Raw genomic sequence first — 20,411 nt, forward strand, 5'->3', positions numbered from 1 at the left:
TACCTAAGATGTATATACACCCAAGCCTTCTCTAATAGTAACAGTACAATCATAAATATAAAACTTTGAGAGCTTTCTACATGCCAGGCAGTGTATTAGGTACTTTAAAGAAGATCTGTCTTACCAACAACTCCATAAGATTGGTACTATTATGATGCCCATTTTAGAGACAGAAAGACTGACATTCAAAGAGATTAAGTCATTTGCTCAAGGTCACAGAATTGGAGTTAGAACTCAGGCTGTATGAGTCTAAAATCCAAATAACTAATTATACTGCCTCTCTTTTCTGAAGAGGAAATAAGAGTGGTAAATAACTATGAAAAACTTGGTCAGTATTTCCCAACATGCAATCCATGGATAGTAGCAGATATACTTGCAAAGCAGGCAATGCTGGGGAAGATAAAGTTAAGAACATTCTTTCATTACCTTCCATTCTTACAGGGCCTCCAGTTTGCATTACCATCACACGGTGAGTCTCCCAGACAGCATACACTATTGAGTGATTTCCTTTAGTTAACGAGAAAGCTTTGTTTGGTGAGGTACCTTTGGGGCAGTCTTGAAGGTCTTGTGTTCCTTGAACACACTCTGAGGGTCTTATGTTCCACACTCTGAGAAATTCTACCTTAAACGATTCCAAATTATAAACACACGGAAAAAGAAGATTTTAAGAATGAAAGGGTCCATTTTGCTCTGTACATTTCTATTGTTTTCATAAAAATAGTAGTAAAAGAAAGAGGAGAAGGTATATTTTTCTAAATTATAGGGACATCTTGTTATTTATTTCACATTCTGAAGCAGTCCTAAACTTTTAAAATTATAGTCTGTTTAGCTTTGGTAAGTCAACTTCCTGAATTTTAGGCTTAAAAAAAAATCCCTTTTTTTAATCAGAAAGATCATCTGATGTTTCACTAAATGTTTCAGAAACATTTTGATGTGTTCTCCATAAATTAAAAGGAAGATGTAGAATAAATTTATCTCAGCATAATGACTGAAAATAAGGAAAAACAGTTGGAAGGATGTACATAAAATTATATTAAACTGGAAGCACTTAAAAAAAAAATCTCAGCTAAACTCTTAAACTCAGCTAAAACTCTTAATCTTGTCTAGAAAGATAGCAATCTTATCTCCATCTTATTTGGGCTCAGCTGAACAAAGAAGATAATAGACTTTTGAAATAAGGTACACTTCAGGGGAATTGAGAATGACCACCTGAAATCAAGTATCTCAGGGTTCCCTGGTGGCTCAGTGGTAAAGAATCTGCCAGCCAGTGCAGGAGCCACAGGAGATGTGGGTTTGATCCCTGGATCAGGAAGATCCCCTGAAGAAGGAAATGGCAACCCACTCCAGTATTCTTGCCTCATAAATCCCATGGACAGAGGAACCTGGTGGGCTACAAGTCCATGGGGTCACAGAGTAGGAAAAGACAGCACACAAACACTCAGCATTTCTCCTACTTTGCCTGAAATTCCACCATAAGGAATTCATTATTTAAATGCATTTTTTTTTTTGTTAGAAGAAATAAAATAACTTAAATCCACATAGTGTGTCTGCATACATCCATAAACTTTTAGTCTAAGGCCCAGTTCTGGCCACAACATCTTACTAGTACCAGCCTAAAAGAGCTGCCTACACCCACTGAAGGGCTCCACATCTTACCCACATCAGCATATTAGGGGTGCCTGATGTGCCTGATGTGATCGAGATAAAGTGTCCAGCCAGGCAAGTTGAAGTAGCAGAGCCAACAAGTGCACTAAACACATTTAGGGTCAACACACTAGGGTTTACCAAATATAAAGCCCCAGCTTTCATAATTAGTAATGCTGCACTTTGCTGCAGCAGTGCCTGCTGACCTTCCTCTCCCTGACCCTGGGATGTGGAGTCTGTGGCAGGAGACTCTTGATCTTGAAAGCCCTTGTTCCAGATCCAATCCACAGTGAAGGTCAAGGTAGCCACTAGCAGGACAGAGAGAATCTACTCCTGCAATAAGATCAACAAACCATCATCGGCACTCACCTAGATTAAACAATTTATATTGACTAATGTTGTGTCAGAGTCTTCATTACATATAATTAATTTGAAAAGGACACCTCTAGTCAGTTTCCATTTAGGTTCAAGCCAGTGGAGTGAATGAATGCACAGCTGTTCCTTGTTGACCCTAGATCACACTATCCCTCCTCTACAGCTTTTGACAATGGGTGTTATCAGCTTGTATCCCAAGTACAAATCCAATCTTCCAAATATGACCTCAATAAATGTTCATTGATTGCTTGTTGAATAAACAAATGAATGGATAAATTAAAAAATGAGGGAAAAGACTCCAAGAATACAGAATGGGAAAGGTCAGTGGGTATAACATAGCAGAAATGTTGAGATAAACTCAGTTCAAATTCCAAGAATGACTGTAAGGGAATTCCTTGGAGGGGAGGGCTTGAAAAACATTCCTGACCTTGAGAAGATGGGCAACTTCTTGGCTAATTCCTTCCCATAGCAGGTAGATCGATGCAAGAGTCTCAATACTGAATCATGCTTAGTTGTTCAGTCATGCCCACCTCTTCATGACTCCATGGTCTATAGCCCACCAGGCTCCTCTGCCCATGGAATTCTCCAGGCAAGAATACTGGAGTGGGTAGCCATTCCCTTCTCCAGGGGATCTGCCCAACCCAGGGATCAAACCCAGGTCTCCTGCATTGCAGGCGGATTCTTTACCATCTTAGCCACCGGGGAAATCCATAATACTGAATACACAATGTGTACTCTCCCTTTTCACTTGGAGCTCCAGTTTAAAGCTCTTCTGTTAGATCTCAGAAAATACACATACCCCAGAGGCTACTGGGTTTTCTGTGTATCTTGAGTGCTAACAGCTCACCTAAGAACTAGGAGCATCTCCAGAAATACTGTCAGCAATTTACACTATGGTGTGGTTGTTTGACTGACTCTCCTGTTTGTCAATGAAAGCTGAATGGTTCAGGAAAACAATAAACAAAAATGTCAAGATAGAATCATACTGGGTGGAAGAAGCAGAATCTGTGAATTGGGCTATATTATATAGGGAGCAGGGAGAATCAGAACCAGTTTTTTTCCATCTTGCCACAGCATCTCTATAATCAACCATGTCAATTCTATAAACCTCATGGTCAATCCAAGTATTTCTAAACTTTAAAGGTTTAGCTGGAATTTAAAAGGGGGAGGGCCATTCCATTTGACTTCACCAACCATGCATTCTAAATCCATATTGGTAATGTTTGTTGTGATCCTAGTCAATTATATTTTATTCTCCTCAGGAACACCATCTTTTGTTCAGCTTTAGGAACTGTTTTAAAAGGTTCAATTGGGTTTTTTTTTCCTTTCTCTCCATTTTTTTTTCTTACTCATATCCCTCACACTTGAACACCCCTCCACCCACCCTTCTCTCCATTCCACTCCTCAACTAGTTTTAAGACTAAGTGATCTCAGCTAACTTTTTCCATGAGCTGAAAATAACTGCGTATGTCAGGCAGAAAGTGTTCATGAGACCATCTAACTTTTGTTGGTTGGTAATGATGAATTTGTCCAATGACTAGCACAATAAGAAAAAATACACAGTAGGGAAGACAAGGAAGAGAGAAGAGAAAGTGGGTCAGGAGGTGAGGAAGAGTAGGAAGAAGAAAAATTTTCAGAGAAACTGAGGAGGAGAATAAATTTCCAAAACATATTCAAACATAATTCAATAAAAAATGAAAATCAATGAAACAATATGTTTATATCTTCTCTATTTTTGTTTCCAAACTGATTTGAGAATCCTTCTGTAGGATTTTCTGGACACTCAGACTTCTCGTGGTATTCTCCACCCACGTAGTCCATGGACACCAGGATTTCATAAGCTCTGAGCAAGAATCACATTCCTGTTTCTCATGTGGATTATCCTACGGAAAATTGGTGCACTTTACCTGCCTCTGAAAAAGTATCTATGGGCCACTTTTTTCTTTCAGTCATTCAACAAATATATACTAACTCTATAAATATTTACTTTTCAGCAAATACCTACTGGATAAGGAATTCAAGGATAAACTTTAAAATGTGGACATGAACTGTGAATAAATACTCTTTAAGGCATGTGTTTGAGAAGGCAATGGCACCCCACTCCAGTACTCTTGCCTGGAAAATCCCATGGGTGGAGGAGCCTGGTGGGCTGCAGTCCATGGGGTCACTAGAGTCTGACACGACTGAGCGACTTCACTTTGACTTTTCACTTTCCTGCACTGGAGAAGGAAATGGCAACCCACTCCAGTGTTCTTGCCTGGAGAATTCCAGGGACTGGGGAGCCTGGTGGGCTGCCGTCTATGGGGTCGCACAGAGTTGGACATGACTGAAGTGACTTAGCAGCAGTAGCAGCAGCAAGGCATGTGTTTAAACCCCTGCTTTGTTCTTAGAATGTGAAAGTTTTGAAAATATTCATGAAAGCAAAGAAAATAAAATGAAATGATTTTTATTATTATAGTTTTATTTTTTCTGTATTTCTATTAATGCTTTTATTCTTATAATTTTAAACTGCTTTTATATTCGGTTCTCTAAGGTACAGTAATGCATTGGGAGACAGTGGCAGGACATAGAAACAGCAGGAGAAGAATAATAGTGATAATATAGTTTAGATTTCTGTTCTGATAACTTCAAAATTATCCTTATCTATTTTCTCAGTGTACTAAAAAATAGCTTTATATTCTGAGTTTTAAAACTTCCTGAAATGTTTAATTCACTCAACATTTCCTTTCAGCCTTTTGTGGGCTTCCCTGATAGCTCAGTTGGTAAAGGATCCACCTGCAATGTGGGAGATGTGGGTTTAGTCCCTGGGTTGGGAAGATCCCGTGGAGAAGGGAAAGGTGACCCACTCCAGTATTCTGGCCACAGCTCTATATTCTGAGTTTTAAAACTTCCTGAAATGTTTAATTCACTCAACATTTCCTTTCAGCCTTTTGTAGCATCAAAATTCTTGGCAATGTCTTATCTCGCTTCTCTCCTATCTGCAGAAATCTGCAAAAATAATGTTGATGTAGAGAAAATATCTTACATAATGTTCTTTTATTCCATAAGGAATCCAAGTGAATTATACTAGTAATGATGATTTTGGATCACGTTCCCCACAGAAATTTTCATAGATTAACTCTTCATCTTAATATTAATCATTTCTTTCAGAGAAAGAGCATGTGATTTTCCAATTTTTATTTATTAGCACTGGCTGTTTGGTTTGAAATTTTCTTCATTACTACATTAATTTTAACAAAGTTGTCTTTAATTTTTGTTTCCTCAGAAGTAAAAAATTTTAACTGCATTAGGAGTGCTCATGTCTGATTCTTTGTGACCCCACGAGGCTCCTCTGTCCATGGGATTCTCCAGGCAAGAATACTGGAGGAGTTTCCATTTCTTCCTCCAGTGAATCTTCCCAACCCAGGGATCAAACCCGTGTCTTCTGCATCTCCTGCATTGCAGGTGGATTCTTTACCACTGAGCCACAAGGGAAGCCCCTTTAACTTCACTAAGATGATCCCAGTCATCCATGTGATAAACAAACATGTTATTTCTTTGTTAGACTCCCTTTTCTTGGTATATCTTCTGTTTTTCATTTATTACTTTATTAGTATGCTTTTGTATTAAGCTGAAAAATTGTCCCCCTAAAAGATATCCACATTCCTAATTCCTGGAACCTAGGAATGTTAGCTTGCACTTTTTTTTAAAGTTTTTGTAGATATGATTAAATTAAGAATCTTGAGATGAGGGCATTATTTGGGGATTATTGATATTGGGATAGGTTTTAAATGTAATCTCACATATTCTTATAAAAGGGAGGCAGAGAGAGGTTTTTCCCACGGACATACAGGTGATGTGAAGATGGAGCAGAGGAAAATTTGAAGATCCTGGTCTTAAAGATTATAATGATGTAGTCACAAACTGCAGAATCCTGGTGGCTACTAGAAGTTGTAAGAGGCAAGGACCAGATTCTCCTCTATAGCTTCTGAAGGAGGGGTAGCCTGCTGACACCTTGATTTTGGCCCAGTGATACTGATTTTGGACTTCTGGCTTTCAAAAATGTGAGAGAATGAATTTCTGTTATTTTAAGCTACTAAGCTTGTGGTGATTTGTTACAGCAGCCACAGGAAATTAATACAACAGTCTTTAGATATTCATTCAACAAATATATGTTGAGATCCACAACATGCCAGATATTTTCAACTGACGGAAAGCACTAAATAAGAACACAAAAGCAGTCTCAGAGCAGAAGGGTTTTTCTCAAGTAGGAATAAGGTTGGAATAAGAGAGAATATTGGCTTTTTCGACAATGACATACTCTCTTCTTTCATCTACTTGTGATTTTCTAGAGATACACTTCAGAGGTCTGTTTTTATTCTTCAAGACATATGTAGATTTTACTCAAGGTTTTAAAGGATTTTTAAAATATTTACTTGACTGCTTCGGGTCTTTGTTGCAGCACGCAGGATCTTTCTTTGTAGACTCTCTAGCTGTGGCTCCATGACATGAGGGATGCTAGTTTCCCGACCAGGGATGAAATACACATCCCCCGCATTGCAAGGTGGATTCTTACCCACTGGACCACCAGGGAAGTCCCCCTTTAAAGGATGTTTATGCATTTATTTTCCAATTGCCTTCACCATGGAACATTTGTTAAGAGGATTGATAAATAGTTTCTTCAGTGAATAGAATATATGTGTTTCTGTATAAACATTATAACTCCCACTGAATTTATCTGAATCATTTATTAAATTACATCTTGGGAAAATTTATATTTGCTTTTGATTTGGAAGCTTTAATTCTAAATCCATTTTTTGGTCAGTGATGTTCCAAATCCGAGACAAAATAATACTATATCTTGTGGATGGAGTGATTCCCTTCTATCTTCTGAATGCTTTGCCTCATTTATTTCTGCTTTTGTCATTGATAGTAATCTGGTGAATTGTTTAGCTTCTGCATTTAGATACTTTCCTTTGATATCTTGATTTTCATTAGCTTTTAAATGGGTTCTAGTGAGTTTTATTCTTGGTTTATCTGCTATCTTTTGCATTTGTGGCTAAGATATTTTATATGCATATGTTGTAAGGGTTGGACTTTGCACATGAATCAGCAGAAAAGAACTTGCCTGCAGTGCAGGAGACATGGGTTCAATCACTGGTTGGGAAGATCTCCTGGAGGAAGGCATGGCAACTATTCCAGTATTCTTGCTGGGAAAATCCCATGAACAGAGAAGCCTGGCTTGCTGCAGTCCATGGGCTCGCAAAGAGTCAGATACGACTTAGTGACTGAACCATGATGCTCTCTAGTAACAAGAAGTCTGGAGTTAGAGAGTAGCATCATGATTTGGAAGCTCAATAATGTCTTCAGGAAACTAATATGTGCTTATCTATTCATTCCATAACCTTTATTGTGTGGTCCCAAGCTGGTTGTCACAATTCTGGCTATGAAAATCATTTTCAAGGTTAAGAAGTGGATGGAGGAAGGAAGAGTAACTTTTTTTTCCCCTTAAGAGTATCTTTTTCTTTTATCAGTGAAGACAGTAATTTCCCAGAAGTCCTCAGCAGTCTGCATCTAAAATTTCATGCAGGAGTCCTGATTCACTTGGCCCTTCTGTAGCTTTACCTGCCGGAGAGGAATGTGGTAGAAATTACTGACCCGAATCAACACCAACTTATCTCTACAGCAGCACACATTGCTGGTGCAAACTCAGGATATTTGTTGGCAAATAAGAGGAGAAACGGCCATTGGCGAGGCACAAGCACAGCCTCAATAGATCTTATCTCTGGAGAAGAAGTGTAGTCGCTCAGTCGTGTCCGACTCTTTGCAACCCCACGGACTGTTGCCTACCGGGCTCTTCTGTCCGTGGGATTTTCCAGCCAAGAATACTGGAGTGGGTTGCCATTTCCTTCTCCAGGAGATCTTCCCGACCTAGGGATTAAACCCGGGTCTCCCTCATTGTAAGCAGACGCTTTACCATCTGAACCACCAGGGAAGTCCTCTGGAGAGGATCAGGACAAATCTGAGAAGGGCAAAGAGTTTGTACTTCTTACTATGTTCTATCTGCTGCCTCTATCCTCCCAACATCTTTATTGGTTTTCTGGTTTGTTTTTGTTGGGGTGTTTTTTCTGGGGGGAGTGCAGGGCGAGGTGGGGGGTGGGTAGGCCAAGGTGGAGCAGACTCTCCTATTTCCTATCTCCTCACAACTTTCTAAAGTCATCTCATGTTGCCATCGCACTATGCAAAAATCTTCAGTGTGTCCCATTCACTGACAGGATCGAGTTCATGGCATGGTATTCCAAGCCCCAGTTCACTTAACTCCAGAAGGTTCCTGACATCTTACAATCCTTTTTCAAATTTACCCCCAAGCCAGACTGGCCAATTGATTGTTTTGCGAACACACGGTACCCATGGCTGTCATGATGCATTTGCTGGTGCTGATGCTCCTGCCTCTTCTCCTTTGAGTCATTCTCGGGACCCAGCTTACCTCTCTTCTCAAGTAAACAAACATTCCCTGATCCAAATGGACCAAATTGGTCAATCCTTCTTTACCTCCTGTAAACGCACTTGATGTCATTCATTTGTCATTTATTTTTAGTACAATCCCCAAATGGCCACTTACGCTGTGTATTAGTAAACGAAGTCCAACTACCCAAACAAGCAGTACCCATCTATCTGCTGTGTTGTTTATTTCTCACTTAGGCTATATCCAAGGTGGATATTTTTGTTCGTGACTCCCCTGGATGGCACTCCATTAAGCACTAAGTCAGGAATTTAGGTTCCTTCCATCTTGTTTTGTTTCTCTCTTCAATATGTGACTCCAAGGTGGCTGTAGGAAGAGAAGAAAACATGAGAAACTCATATTGGACTTTTAGTTATCTTAGCCTACCGCCTTCATTCACAACCATTGGCCAGAATTAGTCACATAACCGGAGAAGGCAATGGCATCCCACTCCAGTACTCTTGCCTGGAAAATCCCATGGACAGAGGAGCCTGGTGGGCTGCAGTCCATGGGGTTGCTAAGGGTCGGACACGACTGAGCAACTTCATTTTCACTTTTCACTTTCATGCATTGGAGAAGGAAATGGCAACCCACTCCAGTGTTCTTGCCTGGAGAATCCTAGGGACGGGGGAGCCTGGTGGGCTGCCATCTATGGGGTCGCACAGAGTCGGACACGACTGAAGCAACTTAGCAGCAGTCACATAACTCCCTGAAAAACTAAAGGGACTGGGACAAGCAGAAACAACTCAAGCCTTCAGGAGAGGAGCTTTGGTGGTCAGCTAGCCATGACTGCCTTCTGCTGGCCTCCCCTCATCCTAGGTTGAATGTTGCTAGTATGGCACAGTGACTCAGAAGGAGAAGAAGGTCATATGTAGAAAAAAAAACAAAAAAAACCCACAGTTGCTATTATTTTTATTAAGTCCTCAGGATATATCCAAGGCAAAGTGCCTTCTTTCTTCATGCACATATAAAAATTATTCACCTACATGCTCATAGTTTATGCTTATTTCCATCACTGCTGCTCTAAATATTTACTTTAACTTGATTTCTCCTGAACAGACGCGTACTATGAACGGGACGCACACTCGAGTGATTTACTCTGGATCCTGCTCTGCTTCTAGGGATGGCTGAGGTACAGCAGCTCCTATTTTCCAAAGGTCATTTTATTGGCACTTCAGAATACCATAGAAACAAGTGTAAGTAAAGGTAATTGCATTCAGGTGGAAGGAAAGAAGAAGGAAATGGAACGAAAAGGAACTAGCGTTCATGGTACATACTTCGTGCCATATGTCTTTTATTTGCTGTCTTTTTAATGCATCCAGAAATGCTATGAATTAGTTATTATGGGTCCCAGCTGCTACTAACAACCCATGCTGTCTCCAAATCTAGTCGAAGGAATTTAGTACTATTTATGGGCTAGTCCAGACTTCTCCATGAATAATTTTGTCTTTTAGGTACATCGTGGACTATCTTTGCAGCTAGCCTAAGTGACAAATCTTATTTATAATATTGTTTTTAGGTGCGAATGTTCCACAGGAACCAACACATGAGACCTGCTTGCTTATCCGGTCCTCAGGCCTGTCAGGACACTGGGAGAGTCCCCTTCCCACCATGCGCATAGCATTACACAGCGCCAAGTTCATATAAGATATTACACAGGTAGAACGAGTGGCTAAGTGATAATTACATAAAATTTAACTTGAAAGAGAAACTAATTTCCTCTTTTAGTCATAAATTTAAAATTAAGCTGTTTATAAAACAGCATTTTCCCAGATTTTCTCTCTAAAACATTAACCAATTTTGCTGGAATACAACATATAACTGTTTTAGTCAGAATCTAACATAGGTTTGTGACAGAAAAAAAAGAAAATGCACAAAATGTAATATATGTGTCCTTACATGAAATGATAAAAGCAAGATAACAAATGATATATACAATGTGAAATTCCTGTTGTAAAATATATATACACAGAAAAAGATTGGAAAGCATAAATCAAAGTGTTAAAAACAGTGATTTTCTTTGGTGATATATAAAATTATGGGAAATTTCTTTTGCAGTTTTGTGTTATCATTCTTGTTTTATGTAGAGTATTTTCCTGAAGATATGTTATTTAGTATTTAGGGGAAAAACACACATATACAGAGTGTTGTACTAGGTCAAGTCTTTCATGGAAAAATCTAGATGTTTATTTGTATCTGTTACTTCCCTGTACTATCCCTTGAAATCTTGATCCATTAAATTAAATAAACTGAGAAAAGATGTTTATACTGTCTCTAGAAAATACAACTCCATTTTCTCTCATCATTTCATATTTCCAGTTCATTAGGATAAGTTAAATTATTATGTGGGGTCCCCTTTTTGCACTTTTCCATAAATTGTAATTTTGATTGGTGAGTTTCCAGTCCGTGGATCATCCACTTCCTTCCAATCTTCTTTCCCACATCTCACCCATCCTGCCCATCTGGGAGCCCTCGTTCAGACATTATTAAACATCATTCTTTCCCTTGGAGGTTGTGTTTTACAACATGGATTACAGATCAGACAAATAACAAATAAGCCTTCTTAAGCCTTCATTAGGACAACTGACATTCAGACACACATAGAGGAAACAAATATTGCACATTTTAAAACTGGATTTTATTTTTCTCTTAAAGAAAAGTTTTATGAATTTTTATATAAATTTTACTTTTCTCTTTCTATTCCCAAACAATATGGTTTACACCACAGCCATAGTAACCTTTTAAAAAGATAAATCATGTTACTTCCCTGCTTATAACTTTTAATGTCTTCTCAGTGCAATTGAAACAACATTAAGATACTTTTTTATGGCCTTCAAGTCCTCCAAGATATCTTTTCATTTTATCCCATAGGCTCTGAAAAAACAAGAACTTTCTTTCTGTTCCTTAAACACTCGAGAGTCCCATTTTGGGCTTTTTTTCTTACTTAAAATAGGTCTCCCAAACACCTTTGCAAGACTGCCTCCTTCTCGCCATTCACGTCTCATCTCAAATGCCTCCTCCTCTGAGGGGGCCTCACCGACTGCCTTACTTCATTATTACTGCCCTTCCCCCTCTCCTGTGACACTGTCTATCCCGGTACACTACATCAGAGTTCTTACAGCCTTCTCTCCCCCTGAGGTTATTTTACGTAGTTTTTCGTTAATGAGTATTGTCTGTCTCGCCAACTAGAATGTAAGTTCCACAGAGTAGGAACTTTTTCTTGTATCCCCATTGCTAGAATTATGCCGGGCACATAGTAGGCACAAAATAAATATCTCTTGTTTAAACAAAAATTGGCTTTGAATAATGCACAATACCGGAGAAGGCAATGGCACCCCACTCCAGTACTCTTGCCTGGAAAATCCACAGACGGAGGAGCCTGAAAGGCTCCAGTCCATGGGGTCACGAAGAGTCGGACAGGACTGAGCAACTTCACTTTCACTTTTCACTTTCATGCATTGGAGAAGGAAATGGCAACCTACTCCAGTGTTCTTGCCTGGAGAATCCCAGGGACAGAGGAGCCTGGTGGGCTGCCGTCTATGGGGTCGCACAGAGTCGGACACGACTGAAGGAACTTAGCAGCAGCAGCAGAATGCACAGTACCGTGTCTTCTTTGCTCCTAAAAACGGCTATAGGATCTGAAAGAACACACCTTTCATCTTTGAGCAGAGAATGTCCTTTCTCCCAGGTCCTCCAGTCTCTTTTTATCTCCATTCGTGAACCATCAGAGCCTTTTCAGGCCACCACTGGAAGGGCAATTTTCTTGATTCTGCTTTCACCTTCTGGCTTTCACCAAATTCCTGAAAACTCCTGTGAGTTTCTGTAATGGAAAATCAACCTAAATCAGAGAGTCTCACTGTTGTTCTTTGGTCTATGAAAATAAAACCATGGTGCTATCCTCAGCACAGTGCATGCTTTCAGTTGGATTGTCACTTATCTGTCACACCCACGCCTTACCCCTGAATCAGAGCATTTTTCTGCAAGGCTGGTCAGTAGGACTTGGAATGATCTGTTTTTAGAACTTAGGTCAAAATGGGAATTACGGTAATCACAAGCATGGTTTCATTAGCATCACAGCCTAACCAATTTTTCTAATTTATCTTAAAATGTTATTCAACCATAACTTATTGAAAAATAAAGACAAATTTATCTTTTATAAAATCATGGGAATTTAGAGCTGCAATGCAATTTAGATACGATCTAGTTTAGATCATATCTAATTAGATGTGATCATGGTTTTTATGATCTAGTTTATCAAACTAGGTGTGACCTAGTTTATCAAACTAGATATGATCTAGTTTATAGTTTTAAATATTTAAATATAGATATTTTTAAAATATATAAGAATATTAAAACCCAGGGTGAGGCTAAGTAACTTTTCAAAGGTCACTGAGCCAAGCGAAGGCAGATCCACATGTAGACACCCAGTCCAACACTCTTTCTACTACATATAATGAAGTTCAAAGTTTATTAGTTGTAGGATTAACTATTTTGGAATAGTTAATAATCTTTTAAATATTTAATAATCTTTTATGAGTCTGAGTGAACTCCGGGAGTTGGTGATGAACAGGGAGGCCTGGCGTGCTGTGATTCATGGGGTCGCAAAGAGTCGGACACGACTGAGCAACTGAACTGACCTGAATAATCTTTGTCTCTGTTACAGTGCCTGAAACATAGAAGGCAATCAATAATTACAAAGGATTTTACTTCAATTTGGAATAGCAATTATAATGCCTTGTTGCTTTTCATTTATCTGTCTTTTGAGATTGTGTTTTCCAACAGTCATGACTGTTATACACAATGAGTTAAGCAGTATTAATTTACATAGTTAACTGACTCTCGCATGCATCATTTCACACATTTCTACCTGATGAACACACCCTGTGTATTGCGTATGTATTTATAATGCATGTATATAATTCCATTTCTGATGTGAATAGTATAGAAATGTTACTTTATTTACTGATAATTATTTATAAAAGGAAAATAAATTAAGGTGGAATTCTTGGATTTAATTATCCGTACTTATTCATATGGAAATGACTTTAAACTATTTGGCATTGAAATAATAGCACAGATTTGGCATTATAATTGAAAATGTCTGAATCCTCTGTTTATGAGCTCATAGTATTTGAAAATTTATTTTATAAAGTCATAGCAAGTTGAGAAAAAAATTCTATTTGACATTAAAAGTGAGAAGTAGAAAATGGAAAATGAAATAAGGAGGATTTCCTGAAACTTCAATCTGAAGAGTAATTATAATGGTGACTACAATTTTATGAAATAAAATGCCGAACATCATATAAGATATTTTGAAATTACACTTTATATTTTGAATAGAAATCGAGCCAAGTGTGGAAACAGTCCCATGATCCATGAGAGTGTTTTGCTTTCACTTACAGGCCGTGAACCGGAGGGCTCATCTGTTCATGCTCTAAATGTAATTCCCACTTTCACTGCTTCACCTCCCTGTTTGCGTGTGCCTCTAACTTGCCCCAATGTACCTGTGTGCTGTACAAGAGTACACAGCACTATATTTTCCTTCTTCATGGGTTTAATTGTCTTCATTTGTCTCCTATGAGTCTCAACTTTGACTAGCTCTGTTTATCACTTCTGCTGATAGATGTAGAACACTATTACTTTTCTGTGACCTGACAGGAGGGAAGAATAAATAGCATACTCCTCTGCTTCACTGACAAGCAGTTCTACACTCAGCAGTTTTCTAGCATCCAGTCTGGAAGATGCTTCCACAGACAGCAGAAACATGATGCTACCGTTCTTGCATGAAGATACAAAGCAGTACTGAAAACAACTGTCTCATTAGTTCACGGAATCGATAATGATCAAAATAATGGGTAATTCTTCGCACTATTATGTGGTACTCAATGACAGAGTACCTGCCTTATGAACAATGTCTTTCCCTCCCCACCTTGGTAAAGTAAGAGTTTAGAAGCTATTTTTGTGGGAGCACTACTGATGGAGAGCCCAGGAGAAGCAGGGATGTGGTTCTCTCTAGGATATAATGTTTCAGAGTTTCTACTGTGGGGAATCCTGAGTTTTATAATTATTTGCAATTATTTCCCTTTCTTGATGCATGTGTGGATGGTGCACGGTAGCTCAGACAGTAAAGCGTCTGCCTACAATGCAGGAGACCCAGGTTCAATCCCTGGATCAGGAAGATCCCCTGGAGAAGGAAATGGCAACCCACTCCAGAACTCTTGCCTGGAAAATCCCGGGGACCGAGGAGCCTGGTAGGCTACAGTCCATGGGGTCGCAAAGAGTCAGACACGACTGAGCAACTTCACTTCACTTCCCTTTCTTGAAATTTCCCTCTATCTTTGAAGGTGAGTCTGTGAAATGAAAGTTATAATAAAATGAGTCATAATGAATCTTGTAGAAGAAAGAATTCATAATCTGTTCACTGAAATCCTGTCAAGCACAACACAAGTCCCACTTCTTCCATGACACCTTTTTAAACCAACCCAGTTAGTGGTTACACAACCCTTTGAACTTGTAAATACGATTGTTTTCTCTACCATGTGTTTTATGCCCATGAAATTTATTCTGTTGGCACTTTATATTGTTATTTGCCTTTCTTTCCTTTGTGCTCAGTTCAGTTCAGTTCAGTTGCTCAGTAGTGTCAGACTCTCTGTGACCCCATGAATTGCAGCATGCCAGGCCTCCCTGTCCATCAACAATTCCCAGAATTCACTCAAACCTATATCCATTGAGTCGATGATGCCATCCAGCCATCTCATTCTCTGTCATCCCCTTTTCTTCCTGCCCCCAATCCCTCCCAGCATCAGAGTCTTTTCCAATGAGTCAACTCTTTGCATGAGGTGGCCAAAGTACTGGAGTTTCAGCTTTAGCATCATTCCTTCTGAAGACCACCCAGGATTGATCTCCATTAGAATGGACTGGTTGGATCTCCTTGCAGTCCAAGGGACTCTCAAGAGTCTTCTCCAACACCACAGTTCAAAAGCATCAATTCTTCGGCGCTCAGCCTTCTTCACAGTCCAACTCTCACATCCATACATGACCACAGGAAAAACCATAGCCTTGACTAGACGGACCTTTGTTGGCAAAGTAACATCTCTGCTTTTGAATATGTTATCAAGGTTGCTCATAACTTTCCTTCCAAGGAGTAAGTGTCTTTTAATTTCATGGCTGCAATCACCATCTGCAGTGATTTTGGAGCCCCCCAAAATTGAGTCTGACAATGTTTCCACTGTTTCCCCATCTATTTCCCATGAAGTGATGGGACCAGATGCCATGATCTTCATTTTCTGAATGTTGATCTTTAAGCCAACTTTTTCACTCTCCTCTTTCACTTTCATCAAGAGGCTTTTTAGTTCCTCTTCACTTTGCCATAAGGGTGGTGTCATCTGCATATCTGAGGTTATTGATATTTCTTCCAGCAATCTTGATTCCAGCTTGTGCTTCTTCCAGCCCAGCGTTTCTCATGATGTACTCTGCATGTAAGTTAAATAAGCAGGGTGACAATAAACAGCCTTAACGTACTCCTTTTCCTATTTGGAACCAGTTTGTTGTTCCATGTCGAGTTCTAACTGTTGCTTCTTGACCTGCATACAGATTTCTCAAGAGGCAGGTCAGGTGGTCTGGTATTCCCATCTCTTTCAGAATTTTCCACAGTTTATTGTGATTGACACAGTCAAAGGCTTTGGCATAGTCAATAAAGCAGAAATAGATGTTTTTCTGGAACTCTCTTGCTTTTTCCATGATCCAGCGGATGTTGGCAATTTGATCTCTGGTTCCTCTGCCTTTTCTAAAACCAGCTTAAACATCAGGAAGTTCACGGTTCACATATTGCTGAAGCCTGGCTTGGAGAATTTTGAGTGTTACTTTACTAGCGTGTGAGATGAGTGCAATTGTGCGGTAGTTTGAGCATTCTTTGGCATTGCCTTTCTTTGGGATTGGAATGAAAACTGACCTTTTCCAGTCCTGTAGCCACTGCTGAGTTTTCCAAATTTGCTGGCATATTGAGTACAGCACTTTCACAGCATCATCTTTCAGGATTTGAAATAGCTCAACTGGAATTCCATCACCTCCACTAGCTTTGTTCATAGTGAAGCTTTCCAAGGCCCACTTGACTTCACATTCCAGGATGTCTGGATCTAGGTGAGTGATCACACCATCGTGATTATCTGGGTCATGAAGATCTTTTTTGTACAGTTCTTCTTTGTATTCTTGCCATCTCTTCTTAATATCTTCTGCTTCTGTTAGGTCCATACCATTTCTATCCTTTATTGAGCCCATCTTTGCATGAAATGTTCCCTTGGTATCTCTAATTTTCTTGAAAAAATCTCTAGTCTTTCCCATTCTGTTGTCTTCCTGTATTTCTTTGCATTGATGGCTGAGGAAGGCTTTCTTATCTCTTCTTGCTATTCTTTGGAACTCTGCATTCAGATGCTTATATCTTTCCTTTTCTCCTTTGCTTTTCACTTCTCTTCTTTTCACAGCTATTTGTAAGGCCTCCCCAGACAGCCATTTTGCTTTTTTGCATTTCTTTTCCACGGGGATGATCTTGATCCCTGTCTTCTGTATAATATCCATAGTGCATGCCCATAGTACATGTCATGAACATCCGTCCATAATTTATCAGGCACTCTATCAGATCTAGGCCCTTAAATCTATTTCTTACTTCTACTGTATAATCATAAGGGATTTGATTTAGATCATACCTGAATGGTCTAGTGGTTTTCCCTACTTTCTTCAATTTAAGTCTGAATTTGGCAATAAGGAATTCATGGTCTGAGCCACAGTCAGCTCCCAGTCTTGTTTTTGCTGATTGTATAGAGCTTCTCCATCTTTGGCTGCAAAGAATATAATCAGTCTGATTTCAGTGTTGACCATCTGGTGATGTCCATGTGTAGAGTCTTATCTTGTGTTGTTGGAAGAGGGTGTTTGCTATGACCAGTGCATTCTCTTGGCAAAACTCTATTAGCCTTTGCCCTGCTTCATTCTGTATTCCAAGGCCACATTTTTGTGTAACCCCAGGTGTTTCTTGACTTCCTAATTTTGCATTCCAGTCCCCTATAATGAAAAGGACATCTTTTTTGGGTGTTAGTTCTAAAAGGTCTTGTCAGTCTTCATAGAACCGTTCAACTTCAGCTTCTTCAGCGTTACTGGTTGGGGCATAGACTTGGATTACTGTGATATTGAATGGTTTGCCTTGGAAAGGAACAGAGATCATTCTGTCATTTTTGAGATTGCACCCAAGTACTGCATTTAGGACTCTTTTGTTGACCATGTGGCTACTCTGTTTCTCCTAAGGGATTCCTGCCCACAGTAGTAGATATAATGGTCATCTGAGTTAAATTCACCCATTCCAGTCCATTTTAGTTTGCTGATTCCTAGAATGTTGACGTTCACTCTTGCCATCTCCTGTTTGACCACTTCCAATTTGCCTTGATTCACGGACCTAACATTCCAGGTTCCTATGCAATATTGCTCTTTACAGCATCAGACCTTGCTTCTATCACCAGTCACGTCCACAGTTGGGTATTGTTTTTGCTTTGGCTCCATCCCTTCATTCTTTCTGGAGTTATTTCTCCACTGATCTCCAGTAGCATACTGGGAACCTACTGACCTGGGGAGTTCCTCTTTCAGTATCCCATCATTTTGCCTTTTCATACTGTTCATGGGGTTCTCAAGGCAAGAATACTAAAGTGGTTTGCCATTCTCTTCTCCAGTGGATCACATTCTGTCAGACGTCTCCACCATGACCCACCCATCTTGGGTGGCCCCATGGGCATGGCTTAGTTTCATTGAGTTAGACAAGGCCGTGGTCCGTGTGATTAGATTGACTAGTTTTCTGTGATATGGTTTCAGTGTGTCTGCCCTCTGCTGCCCTCTCGCAACACCTACCATCTTACTTGGGTTCCTTACTTGGGCTCCGTCTTCCTTTGTGCTACTCTTTAATAAATACATGACTTACTTCCCTACTAGAGCACAGGCACTTCCTTGTGAGATATTGTTGTTGTTGTTTAGTTGCTAAGTTGTGTCTGACTCTTTTGTGACCCCATGGACTATAGCCCGCCAACCTCCTCTGTCCTTGGGATTTCCTTGGCAAGAATACTGGAGTGGGTTGCCATTTCCTTCTCCAGGGGACCTTCCTGACTCAGGGATCAAACTCATGTCTCCTGCTTGTCAAGTGGATTCTTTACAACTGATCCACCTGGGAAACCCTTGTCAGATACTTATATATATATTCCTTGAAGCACATAAAACTGTCATTTTGTGAAGTTATATTAAAAATTAAAAGATGGGTTTATTTCCAAGTAGGTAAGTGTAGGTTCTTGAAAACGTTGTCTGCTTTAGATAGTAACCTTTGTAAGAACTCAGGTGAGGAGAAAGGGTTTCCTAGATGATTGTGTCCTCATTCATTAAGGTGGGATATTCTATCTTTTCTGACTGTCTCTGCAACCCTGCCCTGGAGAGTCACCCAGGCTTCATGTAGGCATGTGCTTGCCTGCTTTGTATCCACTTGAAGTATGGTTAATGAAATAAATCTGACAAACATGACTACATATTTTCAGAATGGTGTCTTGCTAGCTTCATCCCACTCCTGAGTTAGCCCGCAGTGTGCTCCCTTTGGTATTCCATGCCAGATCCACAAGTAAGCAGGCAGACTGTGCAAAGTTCCAGAGCAGAAGGACCTGCTATGTTTTTATATTCTACAAGGCATTCTCCTTCCCATTATTGAACTGTTGAGAAGAGGTGGGTAGAATTTTAATTATGTGTGGGTAAACACTTTTCAGCTTTGGTGTTTGAACCTGATGTGGAGATTAAGGACAGATTGGCATAAAAATCTCAAGAGCTATTTTGGTTAAAAAAAGAGACTGAGACCCCAACCCAAAGGCAAAACCAACCAGGCTCAGCCCCCTCCCCATAATCTCCCTCATTTTTGATAGAATGTGTATTATTTACATACTATGTAATATGCTATGCAAACACAGCTTTATGTAACTTCTTTCAATAAGATTGCCATCTATAAACATCTCTTGTTTAGACATTCTCATAGTACCACTTCTTCAAATCCTTTCCCTCAAGGTGGAAAATTATTGAAGTCTGTCTGATATTCAAAATTGGGGTGTACTTTCATTTATAGCTAGTATTAAATAACAAGGACCAAATTTATCCTTCCACCTGAAACTGCAAAGAAAAGGAAAATAAGGTATGGCATATATGATTTCCAGGACCCAAACATCAGGCAACATAAGACAGTTACCTTGAGAGACAGGAAACAAATAGGTGACTTTTATTTTTGCCCAAGCTTACTGCTTTAAAAGAGTTTCCAGACTGTAATGCAAATAGGAGGAACCCAGGAGGAGTTAGCAGGCTCTTTGAGTTGAATAGAACCCAGGGAGACAAAGTCAGCTAGAGTTCGAAAGAGCAATAAAGAGGAAGGGAAATCCAGAAATATACGGTGTGTTCCCCTGACCATGCAGCATGTACTCATTAGTGTATGTCTGTGAGGAAAGTATCAGAGGCAAGGAAATCTCCCAGAAGAATTAGAGGGAACAATATGAGCACTCACACAGGGCTGGGTATAGTGGCTGTTCTAGCCAGTCTATAAAACCTCAATGTGCCCAGGGTGAAAATAGATTGTTCAGGAGGGTTTAGCCTCAACAGTGGAAATTAGCCAACCAAGACCCAAAAGGATGAAAGTGTTTCCTACGATCTCAACTGTATCTTAGCATAAAGCTCAAGAATATTGATAGGAATACAAAAATATCCAGCATTCAACATGATAAAATTCACAATGTCTGACCTCCAATCAAAGATTACAAGGCATGCAAAGAAGCAGGAAATAAGAATCTCTAAATAGGTGGAAAATAAATCAGTTGAAACCAGATCTGACACACATATTAGAATTAGCAGATAAAAA

General features: G+C 39.6%; 1 long non-coding RNA gene across 1 annotated transcript in view; it reads left to right on the forward strand.

Annotated features, from left to right (window-relative positions):
• LOC133249258 (uncharacterized) overlaps positions 1-10,766 on the forward strand; it is a 49,434-nt gene extending 38,668 nt beyond the window's left edge. Inside the window, exons 6-7 of the long non-coding RNA XR_009736895.1 lie at positions 9,560-9,706; positions 10,020-10,766. This is a non-coding gene — a long non-coding RNA (uncharacterized LOC133249258). The remainder of the gene's footprint in view (positions 1-9,559; positions 9,707-10,019) is intronic.
• Positions 10,767-20,411: the final 9,645 nt, after the last annotated feature.

This window comes from Bos javanicus, chromosome 6 (assembly GCF_032452875.1).
Source record: "Bos javanicus breed banteng chromosome 6, ARS-OSU_banteng_1.0, whole genome shotgun sequence".
Taxonomy (NCBI): Eukaryota; Metazoa; Chordata; class Mammalia; order Artiodactyla; family Bovidae; genus Bos; species Bos javanicus.